General features: G+C 38.3%; 1 protein-coding gene across 2 annotated transcripts in view; it reads right to left on the bottom strand.

Moving 5' to 3' along the window:
• The window catches only part of TMEM116 (transmembrane protein 116), a 72474-nt gene that overhangs the window by 11701 nt on the left and 41850 nt on the right, over window positions 1-18923 (bottom strand). The gene's annotated exons all lie outside the window — the stretch shown is intronic.

Raw genomic sequence — 18923 nt, 5'->3', positions numbered from 1 at the left:
GGCCTGCCTAATATATGTCCCAGATTCCTTATTTTATCCTTTTGACTGTTTAGAGGAACCACAGCATTATCCACACCCTCTCACCCAACTGTTCCACTTTTATGAAGATATCTTAGAATACTTTTTCTATTTTATTCTTTAATTGGAAAGACCATACTGATTTCCATTTCTAATAATGATAGCCTAGGCTATTTGAACCAAATTTCCCATTAAAAACTTTAAATATGCTGGATAAAAGAGTTTTTAAATCCTTAAAAGCATCAAAGAACTGGGAAGATATAGCAAGGAATCAACAGGACAAAATCCAAGAGTAAAAATTTCTGCTCCCATCTCTGATGAAGTAACAGAATTTTCCTTGCATCCTAAAAACTAAAAGTTGGGAAAAATATATGAAACATTTGGTTTTCAAACATTAGGTAATAATCAGTACAGAAGTGTAATCCCTGAAAGAAGAAAAACAAACAAGTGCCCCAGCTCACTGGCAAGGTAGGGGGTGGTGGTGAGGGGAACATGTGCAATGAGGGAGAATCCAAATGGATGGGCTGTCTTGGTGAGTGAAGAGACAGTTCAGAGTTGGACAGGCCTAAGCAGCTACAGTACATGAAGCAGATTATCAGAGAAGAGGTACCCACACAGAGATACAGTGCTCTGGAAATTTGCAGAGGTACCCTCAAGTCCTTGATTAAGTATTTATATACGCATGTGAGATCGAAAACCATGAAGATCAGGAACAAAACCACCAAAGAGCAGGGTGCCTGGGTGGCTCAGCCTGTTAGGCATCTGACTTTTGATCTCAGCTCAGGTCATGATCTCAGGGTTATAAGTTCAAGCCCTGTGTTGGGCTGTGCGCTGGGTGTGGAGCCTACTAAAAACAAAAACAAAAACCCACCCTAGAGAAATAGGTGGAACAGTCTTCAAAGGAATAAGTTTGTGTTTTTATCAGCCAGAGTAGAAAGACTTCCTAAGACATAAGCAGAAAATGAAAGTACTATAGAATAAGGTAGAATCATAAGATGAGTATTTCCTGGGGCACTTGGGTGGCTCAGTCAGTAAGTGTCTGACTCTTGATTTTGGCTCAAGTCATGATCTCACGATTTGTGAGTTCAAGCCCTGCACTGGGCTGTGGAGAGCCTGTTTGGGACTGTCTCTCTCCCTTTTTCTCTGCCTTTCCCCTGCTCTTTCTCTCTGAATAAATAAACTTGAAGAAGAAGAAGAAGAAGAAGAAGAAGAAGAAGAAGAAGAAGAAGAAGAAGAAGAAGAAGAAGAAGAAGAGAAGAAGAAGAAGAAGAAGAAGAAGAAGAAGAAGAAGAAGAAGAAGAAGAAGAAGAAGAAGAAGAAGAAGAAGAAGAAGAAGAAGAAGAAGAAGAAGAAGAAGAAGAAGAAGAAGAAGAAGAAGAAGAAGAAGAAGAAGAAGAAGAAGAAGAGGTGGAGGAGGAGGAGGAGGAGGAGGAAGAGGAGGAGGAGGCGTATTGCCTCACTAATGGCACCAAATTAGTTGTACATGAGAGACTGCTCTAATGAAAGTTTAAAGGAAGCCTTACAAAAATAATCCCTGAAAGGATCCCACAGATTCAGAGTTAGCTACATCCAAGAACAAAACCAAATTTAAAGGAATATATATATATATCTAATAATCAACAATGTAAAATCTGTAATGTCTAACATCTAATAAAATATTATAAATCATGGTTGGCTTGTGAGCTCCACTGAAGAGCCTGAGGTTGGGCCACTGCTGCCTGCCATCAGCTCCTGGTCCTGGCTCCTCAGTGGTGGGCAACGTTTAGTCGGCCCATGGAGATCGCACCAGCACTGCTGAGCCCTGGTTCCCTGAGGTGGCAGCACGCCTGGCCCTCTGCCTGGCTCCACATAAGATCAGATTATGCAAGAATATGGGACAAAGCCAACAAGCTAGGTGTCATGAAGCTTTCTTGCATATCTAGGTACCAGGTTTGACCTGAAGAGATGGCTGCTGTATATTTTGCAGCTGGTTTTATATCACATTTCAGCTCCAACTTTGCATCCTAAGAACACTTAAACATTTTTGCAGGTCTATTTTATAGAACTTGAAAGACCTTAAAACTTTCTGGTTGCCATAAGTGTATCTTTCTTTTCTACTCATCAGTAAACATCTGTGACCTACTGTGATAGATTTTCCAAACAAAACGTTTAGCAGTTTAGCAAAGTAGGCCCTCTGTGGCACTCAACAAATGGAGTTTCCCCAAGCACAATTCTGTAAGAAGTATGTGTGTGTTTGTGTGAGTGTGTATTTTAAATTATTATTTAATATTGTGAAAAAATTTTTGATATCAGGGATTCTGGCTGTGAACTCGATGCACAATAATTGTGGTCAAAAATATTTGCTGGTCTACAGAAAATCACTAATGTTTTGTGACCATATAAGTTGTAACGGTGGGTTGTTCTATGTGTAGGTATTATTGTTAAATAGAGGGACTGTTTCCAGGCACAGAATATGAATCATAAGTTAGGATGGATATTAGATACAATTATAATCACATAGCAAAGGTCTGTGGTCCTAATTCTACAAATGCATGGTCAGGAATTAGGACAAACTGGATGGAGATGGACCATTTAACACATGGACTCTGCCTAGTTGTGTTGAAAAATACTTTGCCTCCATGCCTTAAAATACCCATGTGGAATCTGTGCTCCTCTCATTCACACAAAGAGCTCCCTGAACACTGAACCTCTAAAAACAAAAGGTCTCAGGGCGCTTGGGTGGCTCAGTCGGTTAAGCATCTGACTTCGGCTCAGGTCAGGATCTCATGGCTGGTGAGTTCGAGACCCATGTGTGCTGACAGCTCAGAGCCTGGAGCCTGTTTCAGATTCTGTGTCCTCCCCTCTCTCTGCCCCTCCCTCACTTGCACTCTCTCTCTTTCCCTCTCAAAAACAAATAATAAACATTAAAAATTTTTCAAAATAAAAAAAAGAAGAAAAAGTCTCCCTTAGGTCTGGGCCAGCCACTCCCACCCACCACCCTCCCCTCGTCCTGCACTGCTGCTTGGGAGAAGCCAGTTCACCTCTGTATCTGTCATTAAAAACAGAATTTGGATTTTCTGGTCAAGTTTCCCCAAATTCTTTTTAAGAGGTGCCATGTTCAACTGCTTGAGCTTTGTTTTAGCAAACCCCTGCCCAAACTTGCTTGCAGACTATTCTTCACCTTGTTTCCAAGGTTGAGGAAAAGAAAGCAGTCTCTGTTTTGAGGAGGTGGAAGTATACGTTTTTTATTTGTTCAGGACCACATTTTGTAAAATGTGGTCGCTTTGTCCTTTATTATTGTTTCTGGAAAATAAGTTTTATTAAAATTGTTTGTCTGAATATAGAATAGTTTTATTAATTAGGGCTTATTTTGAAAAATTCTGAGTTCAATTCAGATGTATGCCAGTACCTTTCAAAGTAAGGTAATACTCAGAGACAGCTGTTCTGACCATATGGTTTAGAGAAATTTCTGGACTATTCATATTCTAAGATTCCTTATTAATGAATGTCTAACTTAAATGTAACCAAAAACTGCACCATTATTCTTTGTACATTTTCATTATATAATGTTAATGAGCTTACTTTCAAACAAATAAAATACTTAAGCTATTTGTTTACCTTGCCTTCTTAAAAAAAATATTATAAATGATGCAATGAAGCAGGAAAATATGGCCCACAACCAAGAGAAAAATTAATCAATGGAAATGGACACAGAAATGACAGATTATGAAAATAAGTAGATAAAAAATGTTAATGATATACTTTATATGTCCAAAAAGAAAGTGTGAGCATGACAAGTAGAGAAATAGAAGAGATAAAAAAGACCCAATTTGAAATTCCAGAGATGAAAAATATATGAAGTTTAATTATGACAAAGTAGAAACTGCAAAAGAAAAGATTAGCAAACTTAAAGATACAGAAATAGAAAATATCTAAAATGAAACACTGAGAGAAAAACACACTTAAAAAAATGAACAAACCCTCAGTTTGCTGTGAGACAATATCAAGAAGGCTAATTAATACACATAGAACTGGAATTCCAGGAGTAGAGAGGCAAGGAGAAACAAAATATGTTTGAATAAATAACCATTTTTTTTCAAATTTAATGAAAATATAAAGCATAAGAAACATGGAAAAAAACATACCAAGATACATTATCATCAAATTAACGAAAATCCGTGATAAACAGAAAACAACAAAAGCATTCAGGGTAAAAAGCCATATTATGTACACAGGACCAAAGATAATAATGACATCACACTTCTTATAAGAAATAATACAATCCAGAAAACACAGGCATATCTTTAAGGTAACTTTAATAAGAAAAAAAATGTCAACCTCGAATTCTATACACGTCAAAAACACCTTTAAAAACCAAGGACATGGGGCGCCTGGGTGGCGCAGTTGGTTAAGCGTCCGACTTCAGCCAGGTCACGATCTCGCGGTCCGGGAGTTCGAGCCCCACGTCGGGCTCTGGGCTGATGGCTCAGAGCCTGGAGCCTGTTTCCGATTCTGTGTCTCCCTCTCTCTCTGCCCCTCCCCCATTCATGCTCTGTCTCTCTCTGTCCCCAAAATAAATAAACGTTGAAAAAAAAAATTTTTTTTTTTTAAAAAATAAAAAAAATAAATAAATAAAAACCAAGGACATGGGAATGCAAGCCGGTGCAGCCACTCTGGAAAACAGCATAGAGGTTCCTCAAAAAACTAAAACTAGAACTACCCTACCACCCAGCAATTGCACTACTAGGCATTTATCCACAGGATACAAGTGTGCTTTTTTGAAGGGACACATGCACCCCCATGTTTATAGCAGCACTACCAACAATAGCCAACGTGTGGAAAGAGCCCAAATGTCCATCGATGGATGAGTGGATAAAGAAAATGCGGTATATATATATACACAGTGCAGTATTACCAATCAAAAAGAATGAAATCTTGCCATTTGCAACTACGCAGATGGAACTGGAGGGTATTATGCTAAGTGAAATTAGTCAGAGAAAGACAAAAATCATATGACTTCACTCATATGAGGACTTTAAGAGACAAAACAGATGAACATAAGGGAGGGGAAACAAAAATCATATAAAAACAGGGAGGGGGACAAAACAGAAGACACTCATGAATATGGAGAACAAACGGAGGGTTACTGGAGTAGTTGTGGGAGGGGGGATGGGCTAAATGGGTAAGAGGCACTAAGGAATCTACTCCTGAAATCATTGTAGCACTATATGCTAACTAATTTGGATGTAAATTTTAAAAAATAAAAAAATAAAAAATAAATTTAAATAAATTAAAAAAAAAAAACACGGACAAAAGTTAAGGGCTTCTGCAGACAGACAAAAGCTGAGAGAATACACTGAAGCAGACCATTACTATAAGAAGTGTTAAAGGAAGTCATTCCGGAAAAAATGTGATAACAGAAATTTGAATCTATACAACGAAATTAAGAGTACCAAAAATGGGAATAGTTTGGTGCTTCCTTAAATAATTAAACAGAATTACCATACAATTCAGCAATTTCATTCGTAGGTAACACAACTCATAGAACTGTAAACAAATAAACAACTACATGTATACCTGTGATCATAAAAGCACTGAGAATAATAGCCAAAAAGTGGAAATAGCCCAAATGTCCATAAACATATGAATGGATAAATAAACTGTGATATATCCATACAACGAAACACTATTCAGCCATAAAAAGGAGTGAAAGACTGATACATGCTGCATGGATGACCCTTCAAAACATTATGCTAAGTGAATAAAACCAGACAAAAGGTCACATTTTGTTTGTTTTTTTTTTTAATTTTTTTTTTAACATTTATTTATTTTTGAGACAGAGAGAGACAGAGCATGAACAGGGGAGGGTCAGAGAGAGGGAGACACAGAATCCGAAACAGGCTCCAGGCTCTGAGCTGTCAGCACAGAGCCCGACGCGGGGCTCGAACTCATGGACCGCGAGATCATGACCTGAGCTCAAGTCGGCCACTTAACCGACTGAGCCACCCAGGCGCCCCAAAAGGTCACATTTTGAATGATTCTATTAATACAAAGCATCCAGAATAGATATACCCATAGAGACTAAACTCAGATTGGTGGTTTCCAGATAGGCAAAATGGGGAGAAATTGCTTAACAAGAAAGGGGTTTTATACTGGAATGACAGAAATGTTTTGGAACTATATAAAGATGGGGGTTTCACCACATTGTTGAATGTACTATTACCACTGAACTGTTCACTTTAAAATGGTCAATTTTAGGGGCGCCTGGGTGGCGCAGTCGGTTAAGCGTCCGACTTCAGCCAGGTCACGATCTCGCGGTCCGGGAGTTCGAGCCCCGCGTCGGGCTCTGGGCTGATGGCTCAGAGCCCGGAGCCTGTTTCCGATTCTGTGTCTCCCTCTCTCTCTGCCCCTCCCCCGTTCATGCTCTGTCTCTCTCTGTCCCAAAATAAATAAACGTTGAAAAAAAAAATTTTTTTTTTTTAAATAAAAAAAATGGTCAATTTTAGGGGCACCTGGGTGGCTCAGTCGGTTAAGCATTCGACTTCGGCTCAGGTCATGATCTTTTACCTCCACGGGTTCAAGCCCTGCATTGGGCTCTGTGCTGACAGCTCAGAATCTGGAGCCTGCTTTGGAATCTGTGTCTCCCCCTCTCTCTTTGTCTCTCCCCCACTGATGCTCTGCCTCCCTCTCAAAAATAGACATTAAAATTAATTAACTAATTAATTAATTTTAAAAAATGGTCAATTTTATCTTACATGAACTGCATCTCAATAAATTGCTTAAAAATTTTTTTGGGCATGAGAGGATCCTGATGAAGATGGTAGAATAGGAGGATCCTGAGCTCCCCTCTCACTGACACACCAAAGCTACTCTACAAACAAAGCAACTGTCTGAGAACAATCTGAAGATTAGAACAGTTCTTCCATACCTGAAGATATAAAGAAAAAGCCATATCAATAAAAGTTGGAGGGGAAGAGACATGGACTGGTCAGGACTCACACCCTCAGCATACTGACCCACAGTAGGAAGGATGTCACAGGTATGGAGGTCCTCCCTGAGGAGTAAGGGGTTTAAACACCACATTGGGCACTGCCTGCCCTGGGGACCAGCACCAGGAAGACAAGCCCCCAGTGCAGAGCCCAAAGCTAGGCATGAACTCAACGGCCCTGAGATCAAGACCTGAGCTGAGATCAAGAATCAGATGCTTAGGAGCACCTGAGTGGCTCAGTCAGTTGAGCATCTGACTCTTGATTTTGGCTTAGGTCATGATCCCAGTATTGTGGGATGGAGCCCTGTGTCAGGCTCTGTTTTGAGCAAGGAGCCTGCTTAGGATTCCCTCTCTCTGCTCCTCCCCCAACCCTGCACTCATGCTCTCTCAAATAAAGAGAGAGAGAGAGAGAGTCAGACACTTAACTGACTGAGCCACCCAAGCACCCCAGGGCTGCAGTTTTAAAAGAACCTGGGCCATATATGAAGATTTATTGACTAATTTTAGGGCAGGTGATGGAAGGATGGAATCTATAGGAACTTTCTCTAGGAATGGAAATGCTGGTAAATGTCATTATTCTTGCCCTCCTTCGATCTAGCTAGCCCAACTCCGGTGGGCACCTGTTCTGACACTCTCCACCTACCTTGCAAGCACTGCTCAACCAACCTCAACATTCCCCTGTGGACATGCCCCACCCAACCCACCTGCCATAGCAGGTGCCCCCTCCAAAGCAGCTCCTGCCAGGGATGGGACTGGCTCCACCTACCAGTTACTCACAACAGTTGTGGCTGGGCCCTGCATGCAGCTACACCTGGGGCTAGCCTCAACCACCAGCATACCCACAGCAGCCACAGCCAGGCCTTTAAGCCAGTTGTGCCAGGGACCAGTCCTGCATACCATGCACCCATAGCAGTAATGGGCCAGCTACAACAGAAGGGCACATACAGCCTATACAAAAGACATCCCTGGAGCACCTGGTTCTGGTGACCAGAGAGGAATGTGTTTCTGGGCCCCAAAGGATGCCCTCTACATAAGGCCACTGCATCAAGACCAGGAGGCACAGCAGGTCTACATAATACAGAGAAACAAACACTGAGAACCAGGTAAAATGAGGAGACAGAAGAATATGTTCTAAATGAAAGAACAAGACAAAACCTCAGCAAAACAACTAAATGAAATGGAAATAAGCACTCCACATGATAAAAAGTTCAAAGTAATGGTCATTAAGATGCTCACTGAACTTGGGAGAATAAACACAGTGATAATTTATAGAAAATATTAAAAAAACAAAGATGAAGAATACAATAACTGAAATGAAAACTAGAGGGAATCAACAGCAGATAAGAACATGCAGAATGTATCAACAATCTGTTAGAGGGTAGCAGAAATCATCCTAGCTGAACAAAAAGAAAAAAGAAAAATGAGGATAGTTTTAAAAAACATTACAAAGAAAAAGAAAAATGAGGATAGTTTAAGGGACCTCTGGGTAACACTGAGTATACTAACATTCACATTATAGTGGTCTCAGAAAAATAGAGAAAGAAGCAGAAAACTTAAAGACTTCCCTCACCTGAGGAAGGAAACAAACATCCAAGTCCAGGAAGCAAAGAGCACCCCAAGCAAAATGAATCCAAAGAAGTCCACATCAAGACACATAATAATTTAAACAGAGAATTAAGCAGAATCTTAAAAGCAGTAAGAAAAAACCAACTAGTTAGTTACATAAAAGGGACCACTCATAAGACTATTAGCTGACTTTTCAAGCAATAACTTTGTAGGCCAGAAGAGAGTAACATGATATGTATATTCAAAGTGCTAAAAGGAAAAAAAAAACTACAACCAAGAATACTCCATCTAGCAAGATTATCATTCAGAATTGAAAAATAAAGAATTTCACAAAAAAAGTAGTTCATCACCATGAAACCAACCTTTCAAAGAAATGTTATAGGACCTTCTTTAAGGGGAAAAGAAAAGGCCATAACTGGAAGGAAATTATGAAAGAAAAAAATCTTATTGCTAAAAGCAAACATAGTAAAGGTAGTGGATCAATCACTTATAAGCCTAATATGAAGGTTAAAACACTAAAGCAGTAAAATCAACTATATCTAAAATAGTTAAGGGATACACAAAATAAAAAGATATAAAATGTGACATCAAATACATAAAACAGGGAGGCAAGTAAAAACGTAGTACTTTTAGAATGTGTTTGAACTTAAGTGATCATTAACTTAAAATAAACTGCTATAACACATAGGATATTATATACGAATCTTAAGGTAACCACAAACCAAACCCTAGAATAGACACAAAGAAAATATAGAGAAAGGAATCCAAACCTAACACTAAAGAAAAACATCAAATCACAAAGGAAGAAAGCAAGAGATGAAGAAAGGAATGAAGAACTACCAAAATATACTGAGGAATGCCTAAATATATAAAGCAATTATTAAAAGATCCTAAAGGAGAAATAAGGACCAACAGAATAATAAAGGGGACTCCAATACCCCACTTTCAACAATGGAGAGATAATACAAACAGAAGATCAATGAGGAAACACTGGACTTGAATTACACTTTAGTCCAAATGGACCTAACAGACATAATACAGAACATTCCATCCAACAGTAGCAGAATATACATCCTTTTCAAGTGCACTTGGAATATTCTCCAGAATGGATCAAATATTAGGTCACAAAACAAGTCTTAACAAATTTAAGAAGACTGAAATCATATCAAGTATCTTTTCCAATCACAATGATATGAAACTAGAAATCAGTAACAAGAGGGAAACCGTAAAATTCCCAAATATGTGGAAACTAAACAACACACTACTGAACAACCAATGCAGCAAAGAAAACGTCAAAAGACAAATTTAAAAATATCTTGAGACCAATGCAAAAGAAACACAACATATCAAAACTTATGGGATACAGTAAAAACAGTTCTAAGAAGTTTAGAGCAATAAATGCCTACATAAAGAAAAATGAATATCTCAACCTAAGTTTACACCTCAAGAAACTAGAAAAAGAACAAACCAAGCCCAATAGTAGAAGGAAGAAAATAACAAGATTTGAGCAGAAATAAATTAAATAGAGGATGAGGGGCGCCTGGGTGGCTCAGTCGGTTGAGCGTCCGACTTCAGCTCAGGTCACGATCTTGCGGTCCGTGAGTTCGAGCCCTGCGTCGGGCTCTGGGCTGATGGCCCAGAGCCTGGAGCCTGCTTCCGATTCTGAGTCTCCCTCTCTCTGTGCCCCTCCCCCGTTCATGCTCTGTCTCTCTCTGTGTCAAAAATAAATAAATGTTAAAAAAAATAAATAAATAAATAGAGGATGAAAAACAATAAAAATATCAACAAAACTGAGCTTTTTATGAATCTAAACAAAATGGACAAACTTTTACCTAGACTAAGACAAAAGGAGAAAAGATTCAAGTAAATAAAATCTGAAACTTAAGAGGAGACATTACACAAGAATAAAAGGCATGGTACAAGAAATACAGTCAATGATATTGTAACAGCATTGTATGGTGACAGATAGTAGCTATACTTACAATAAGCACAGCATAATGTATAGAGATGTTGAGTCACTATGATGTATACCTGAATCCAATGTAACACTGTGTGTCAACTACAGTCAAAAACATTTTCTTCAGTGATTTTGACCAGCTTTATTGGAAAATATTATGAAGTTTTGGCAACTATACATTATTTGATAAAAATATTATTAACATGGAGTGCCTTGGTGGCTCAGTTGGTTGGGTGTCCAACTCTTGACTTCAGCTAGGGTCCTAAGGTCGTGGGATCAAGCCCCACATCAGGCTCTGCACTGAGTGTGGAGACTGCTTGAGATTCTCTCTTTCTCCCTGCCTCTGCCCCTCTCCCCAACTCATGCTAGCTTTCTCGCCCTCTCTCTTTAAAATTAAAAAAAATTAGGGGTGCCTGGATGGCTCAGTTGGTTAAGCATCCACCTTTGGCTCAGGTCATGATATCACAGTTCGTGAGTTCAAGCCCCACATGTGCTCTGTGCTGACAGCTCAGAGCCTGGAGCCTGTTTCAGATTCTGTCTCTTTCTCTCTCTCAAAAATAAACATTAAAAAAATTTTCTTTCAATTTTTTAATGTTACTAACAGATAATGAACTGGGTAATAGGACAAAAGGATCATTGATCCAATAACATTTAATTACCATTTTTTTACTGTCAAAAAAAGAAAAAGAAAGGAAAGACATTACAACCAATACCACAGAAATACAAAAGATCCTAAAAGGCTATGATAAACAATTATACACCTACAAATTGAATAGCATAGAAGAAATGGATAAATTCCTAGAAATATACAAATTATCATGACTGAACCTGAACAGAACAATAATGAGTAAGACACAGAATCCGTAACTATCAACCTCCCAACAAAGAAAAGTTCAAGACCATTCAGTTTCACTGTTGAATTCTACCAAACATTTGAAAAGAAAATAATGTGAAATCTTCTCAAACTCTTCCAAAAAATTTCAAGAGGATGGAATACTTTTAGGAGGCCAATATTATCCTGTTGAAAGCCAGACAAAAACACTACTAGAGAAGAAAATCCCAGGCCAATATCCCTGATGAACAGAGATGCAAAAATCTTCAACAAAATACCAGCAAACAAAATTCAACAGAACATTAAAAGGATCATATGCCATTACCATGTGGGATTTATTCCTGGAATGCAAGGATGTTTCAACATATGCAAATCAATAAATGTGATACACCACTGCTGAGAGCTTACCTAAGCTACTCCATGGCACTGCTGCCTTGGCCTCCATTTTGTTGAACCAATGCGTCTGCAATATCCTTAAACTGACACTAGCCCCTCAGGTGAGTGCATGTCCTTGACAGTAGTCCACCGAGTAACAGTAAATGTAAGTTCCTGATATGATCTCCCCAGTAGCCCTTGTGACCAACAGTATCCCCTGCCTCCCAGCACCAGTGTGCTTTATGTGCTCCTTGGATAATACCTCCATGGGCTTATGAAAATTCTGCTCCTTTGGTTTGAATTGGTTGATCTGGCCCTAGCCTAGGCACCCCAAAGCATTCCACCCACAGACCCAGATCCTGCCTCTCTGTCTACAGTCTGTCCTTGACCTTGCCATGTGGCCCCTTAAAGAGGGATGTACACTTCCACTGTGCTCCACTTCACAAATTTAACAAAGTTATAACAAGTACATAAACAGAACAAAGTAATCACATGATCGCCTCAACAACTACATTAAAAACATTTAACAGAATTCAGCATCCTTTCATAATAAAAACTCTCAACAAATTAGATATAAAAGAAATGTACTTCAAAACAATCAAAACAATAAAAACCATATATGACAAGCCCACAGCTAACATCATTACTTAGCAGTGAAAATCTGAAAGCTTTTCTTCTAAAATCGGAATAAGACAAGGATGTTGCCTCTTGCCACTCCTATTCAACACTGCACTGGAAGTCCTAGCCAGAGCAGTTAGGCAAGAAAAAGAAATAAAAGACATCCAAATTGGAAAGGAAGAAGTAAAATTGTCTCTGTTTGCAGATGACATGATCTCTTACATAGAAAATGTCAAGAACTCCATAAAAAACTTTTAGAATAAACAAGTTCAGTAAAGCTACAGGATACAAAACCAACCTACAAAAATCAGCTGTGTTTCTAAATACAAACAACAAACTATATGAAAAGAAGTTTAAAAAACAACGTAATTTACAATAGCATCAAAAATAATAAAATAGTTAGGGGTACCTGGGGGGCTCATTTGGTTAAGCATCCAACTTTGGTTCAAGTCATGATCTATTTGTGAGTTCGAGCCCCATGCTGGACTCTGCTATCAGCCTAAAGCCTGCTTCAGATCCTTTGTCTCCCACTCTCTCTCTCAAAATTAAAAGAAACATTAAAAAAAGAAAGGAATTGCTATTAAAATAATAATAATAATAGTAATAATAATAATAAAGGAATAAATTTACCCAAGGAGATGAAAGATCTGTACACCAAAAACTTCAAAACATTGATTAAATAAACTGAAGACACACATAAATGGAAAGATATCCTGTGTTCATGGATTGGAAGAATTAAGGTTGTTCAAATGTCCATACTACCCAAAACAAACTACAGGTCCAATCCCTATCAAAATTCCAATGGCATTTTTTTTTTTTTTTTTAGAGAGAGAGCACAAGCTGGGAAGAGGGGCAGAAGGAGAGAGATTGAGAGAGAGAGAGAGAGAGAGAGAGAGAGAGAATCTTAAGCAGACTCTGTGCTCAGTGCAGAGCCTAATGCAGAGCTCGATCCCATGACCTTGGGATCATGACCCGAGTCAAAATCCAGAGTTTTGGATACTAAACCGACTAAGCCACCCAGGCGCCCTTCCAATGGCATTTTTTTTTTTTTGAGAAAAATGGAAACACAAAAGTCCTTGAATAGCAACAGCAATCTCAAGCAAGAACAAAAATGGATGCATCACATTTCTTTTTTTTTTTTTATTAATTTTTTTTTTCAACGTTTATTTATTTTTTTGGGACAGAGAGAGACGGAGCATGAACGGGGGAAGGGCAGAGAGAGAGGGAGACACAGAATCGGAAACAGGCTCCAGGCTCTGAGCCATCAGCCCAGAGCCCGACGCGGGGCTCGAACTCGCGGACCGCGAGATCGTGACCTGGCTGAAGTCGGACGCTTAACCGACTGCGCCACCCAGGCGCCCCGGGATGCATCACATTTCTTGATTTCATATTATGTCACAAAGCTATAGTAGGCAAAATAATATGGTATGGTAAGCAAAATAATGCTTATTGCAATTGCTATAGTATGGTATAGTAAGCAAAATAATATGGAATAAAAAACAGACATATAAGGGGGGCCTGGGTGGCTCAGTTGGTTAAGCAACCGACTTCAGCTCAGGTCATGATCTCGCAGTTTCTGAGTTCGAGCCCTGCGTCGAGCTTTGTGCTGACAGCTCAGAGCCTGGAGCCTACTTCAGATTCTATGTCTCCCCCTCTCTCTGCCCCTCCCCTGCTCACGTTCTGTGTCTCTCTGTCTCTCAATAATAAATAAACGTTAAAAAAAAAAAAGACATATAAGACAAAAAAAAAAACCAGAATTGAGAATCCAGAAATAAACTTAACCATATATAGTCAACTAATCTTTGACAAAGGAAACAATGCAGAAAAGATAATCTCTTCAATATAGGGTGATGGCAAAACGAGATATCCACATTAAAAAAAAAAGAAAGAAATTGGATCCTTATACTATACACAAAAGTCAACTCAAAACGGATTAAAGACTTAAATGTGTGACCTAAAATTCTAAGCTCCCAGAAGAAAACACAAGGGAAAATGTTTGAGATTAGTTTTGGCAATGAATTTTGCATATGACACTGGAAGCACAGGCAATAAAACAAAGATAAACAAGTGAGACTACATCAAACTAAAAAGCTTCTGCACAACAAAGGAAACCAACAAAATAAAAAAGCAACCTACATAATGGAATTAAATATTTGCAAAACCTGTATCTAATAAGGGGTTAACATCCAAAATATGTAAGAACTCATACAACACAACAGCAATAACATAGCATAACATAACATAACATAACATAACAACATAACATAACATAACATAACCTGATTTAAAAATGGGCAAAGGACCTAAACAGACATTTTTCCAAAGCAGGCATACAAATGGCTACCAGGTGTATGAAAAAGTACTCAACCTCACTAATCATCATGGAAATGCAAATAAAACCACAGACATCACCTCATACCTGTTAGAATGGTTACTATAGGGCGCCTGGGTGGCGCAGTCGGTTAAGCGTCCGACTTCAGCCAGGTCACGATCTCGCGGTCCGGGAATTCGAGCCCCGCGTCAGGCTCTGGGCTGATGCCTCAGAGCCCGGAGCCTGTTTCCGATTCTGTGTCTCCCTCTCTCTCTGCCCCTCCCCCGTTCATGCTCTGTCTCTCTCTGTCCCAAAAATAAATAAACGTTGAAGAAAAAAAAAAAAAAAAGAATGGCTACTATAAAAAAGTCAAAGAGGGGCGCCTGGGTGGCTCCGTCGGTTAAGCGTCCGACTTTGGCTCAAGTCATGATCTCACGGTTCGTGAGTTCAAGCCCCACATTGGGCTCTGTGCTGACAGCTCAGAGCCTGGAGCCTGCTTCGGATTCTGTGTCTCCCTCTCTCTCTGCTCCTCCCCTGCTCATGCTCTGTCTCTCTCTCTCTCCTTCAAAAAAAAAAAAAAAAAAAGTCAAAGATAACAAGTATTGGCAAGGATGTGGAGAAAAGGGAATCCTTATATATACTATTGGAGGAAACCTACAGCCACTATGAATAACGACATGGAGAGTTACCATATGATCAGCAATCTCACTTCTGGGAATATATGCAAAGGATAGAAAACAACGATCCCAAAGAGATACTGGCACTGTAGCACTATTCCCAATAGCCAAGATATGGAAACAACTTAAATATGTGTCAGTGGATAAAAAAAGAAAATGTGATTACACACACATGACTTTTGATTAAAGGTGACAAAAAAAGAGAGAGAAAAATAGAGACCTGACAGAAATCAACTGAACCAAGTGATCAAAATTAACAATACCAGCAATGAGATGTATTCATAAAACATGCCTCATGAGATGATGTCCTGAAAAGCATGTGATGCTACTTCTGTGATATTCTATGATATTCTTGCTAAAATGTATAAACTGAATTTAAACATGAGCAAGTTAGACAAACCAAACTGAATACCACTATAGAGTAACCTGCTAGTACTCTTCAAAAAACATCAATATTAGGGGCGCTGGGTGGTTCAGTCAGCTAAGCATCTGACTTCAGCTCAGGTCATGATCTCATGGTTCATGAGTTCAAGCCCCACGTTGGGCTCTGTGATGACAGCTCAGAGTCTGGAGCCTGCCTCAGATTCTGTGTCACGCTCATTCTCTGCCCCTACCCCACTCACACTCTGTGTGTATCTCTCTCAAAAATAAAATAAACATCAAAAATATTTTTTTAAAAAACATCAATGTTAAGAAGAAAAACTGAGGAACTGTCCCAGATTAAATGAGATTAAGGAAATATGAAAACTAAACGTAATGTGAGGTTCTGGATGGGATCCTGGACCAAAAAAGACATTAATGGGGGGGGGCGGTAATCAGGAGACAATGAATAAAATCTGTAGGTTAAATAACATTACATAATCAGATTACACATTCTTTTCAAGTATACATGGAACACTTTACAAGATGGATCACATATCAGGCCACAAAACAATTCTCAATGAATTTAGGATTAAAATTTTATAATTTATGTTCTCTGAGAACAATAAAATTATATTACAAATTAGTAACAAAAATAAATCTGGAAAATCAACAAATATTTGGAGGCTACAAACACTCTTCTAAATAACCCGTGGATCAAAGAGGAAATTATAAGATAAATCAGATAATATGTTGAGTTGAATAAAAATGAAAGTACTGGACACCAAAATTTGTGAGATGCAGCTATCATAATGTTTACAGGGAAAATTGTAACTTTAAATGTTTACATATAAAATTTTAAAGGGTTTAAAATCAATATTCTAAGTTTCCACCTTAAGAAGCTAAAATAAAAGAACCCAAATTAAGTAGAAAGAAAATAACAAAGTGGGAATCAATAAAATAGAAAATAAACAACTGCAATAATCGGTGAAACCAAAACATGGTTCTTTAGAAATATCAGTAAAACTGGCAATCATTTAAACTAAGATCAAGAAAGAAATACAGTAGAATTGGATTACCAATATTAAGAATGATAAAGAAGCTACCACCACAGATCCTAAAGACATTAAAATTTTTTAATGTTATTAATAAGTTTATGCCAGTAAATTCTACATTGTAAATGAAACTGGAAAATATCTTTTTTTTTTTTTTTTTTAAATTTTTTTTTTTTTTCCAACGTTTTTATTTTTTATTTTTGGGACAGAGAGAGACAGAGCATGAACGGGGGAGGGGCAGAGAGAGAGAGGGAGACACAGAATCAGAAACAGGCTCCAGGCTCTGAGCCATCAGCCCAGAGCCCGACGCGGGGCTCGAACTCACGGACCGCGAGATCGTGACCTGGCTGAAGTCGGACGCTTAACCGACTGCGCCACCCAGGCGCCCCTGGAAAATATCTTAAATAAAACAAATTACAAAAAATTACACAAGAGGAAATAATACACTTTTCATAAGTAAACATCTTTCCACAAAGAAAGGCCCAGGTGCAGATAGCTTCACTGGTAAACTATAGCAAACATTTAAAGAAGAGATTACAAAGTATTGCATAAATGCTTTCAGAAGAAAAAAAGAGGAGGCAACACTACACAGCTTATATTCATGAACAGAGAATTATCCTGATTACAAAACCTAACAGAGATAGTATCAAAGACAAAGAAAGAAAACTACAGAGCAATATGAACATAGATACAAAGCACTACCAACTGAACACATCAATAAATAAAAAGGAATACATAAGGAACAAGTTAGTTAGTCTGAGTAATGAAGGATAAATTGAAATTCAAAGTCAATCAATGAAATAACAGTAAGTTACTACTTCACACCTACTAGAATGGGTATAATCAGAAAGACAGATGTAATAACAAGAGTTGGCAAGGATGGAGTCATTGGAACTCTCATACACTACTGATCAGGATATAAGACAATTGGTCCCTTTGGAAACTTGGCAGTTCCTCAAAAGGTTCAACACAGGGTTACCATATGACCTTGCAAATGCACTCTTAGGTATATATCCAAGAGAAATGAAAACATGTCCACACAAAAACTTATACACAAACATTCAGAGCAGCACTGTTTATAACAGCCAAAAAGTGCAAACAACTCAAAAGTCCATCACCATTCAAGGGATTATCCAGCAATAAAAAGGAATTAAGTATTAATACATGCCACAACACACATTACGAACTTTGAATATTGAAATATTATGAACCTTGAGGACATTATTCTCAGTGAAAGAAGTCAGTCACAAAGGACCACATATTGTAGGACTTCATTTATATGAAATGTATAGTTCCATTTACATGAAATGTCCAGGATAGGCAAAATTTTAAAGACAGGAAGTATAGTAGTGGTTACCTACTGCTGGAAGAACAAGGGGACTGAATGGTGATGAATAAGAAGTGTGGGGTTTTGAGGTAATAAAAATATTCAAAAATTAATTGTGATGATAGTTTCACAACTCTGTGAATATACTAAAAGCCACTGAATTGCACACGTTAAATGTGTAAGTTACATATCAATAAGTTGTTTTATCAATAAGATTGATAAACTTTATCCAGATTGCTCCAGAAAAGGCAGAAGGAAAACAGATTACCAATATCAAAAGTGAGAGAGGTGGTATCAGTACATATCTTACAGCTATTTTTAACAATTATAGGGAGGGGTGCCTGGGGGGCTCAGTCAGTTAATCAACCAACTCTTGATTGTGGCTCAGGTCATGATCTCACAGTTCGTGAGATCCAGCCCCACACTGGACTCTGTCCTGACAGCGCGGAGCCTGCTTGGGATTCTCTCTTTCTGCCCTTCTCTCTCCCTCTCTATCTCAGAATAAAGAAATAAATTTTTTAAAAATGATACGGGAATGTAATTAACAACTTTATGCTAATAAATTCTACAACTCAGATGAAATAGAAGTTCATTGAAAGAACTTGCAATTCCTTGAAAGATGCAAACTACCAAATTTTAATCAAGAAGAAATAGATAACCAAGAATAGCTCTATATTTAATATAGAAATTAAATTCTTGGTATAAAATTCCCACAAAATAAACTCAAGTTCCAGATGGCTTCGCTAGTGAATTCTACCAAATATTTAAGGAAGAAAGAAATAATAACAATCCTATTCAAACACTTCCAGAAAATTGAAGAGAAAGAAATGCTTCCAAACTCATTCTAAAAGGCCACAAAT

Source organism: Lynx canadensis, chromosome D3, assembly GCF_007474595.2.
Source record: "Lynx canadensis isolate LIC74 chromosome D3, mLynCan4.pri.v2, whole genome shotgun sequence".
Classification (NCBI taxonomy): domain Eukaryota; kingdom Metazoa; phylum Chordata; class Mammalia; order Carnivora; family Felidae; genus Lynx; species Lynx canadensis.
Note: the sequence above shows the minus strand (reverse complement) of the source record. Positions and strands in the feature narration are given on the sequence as shown.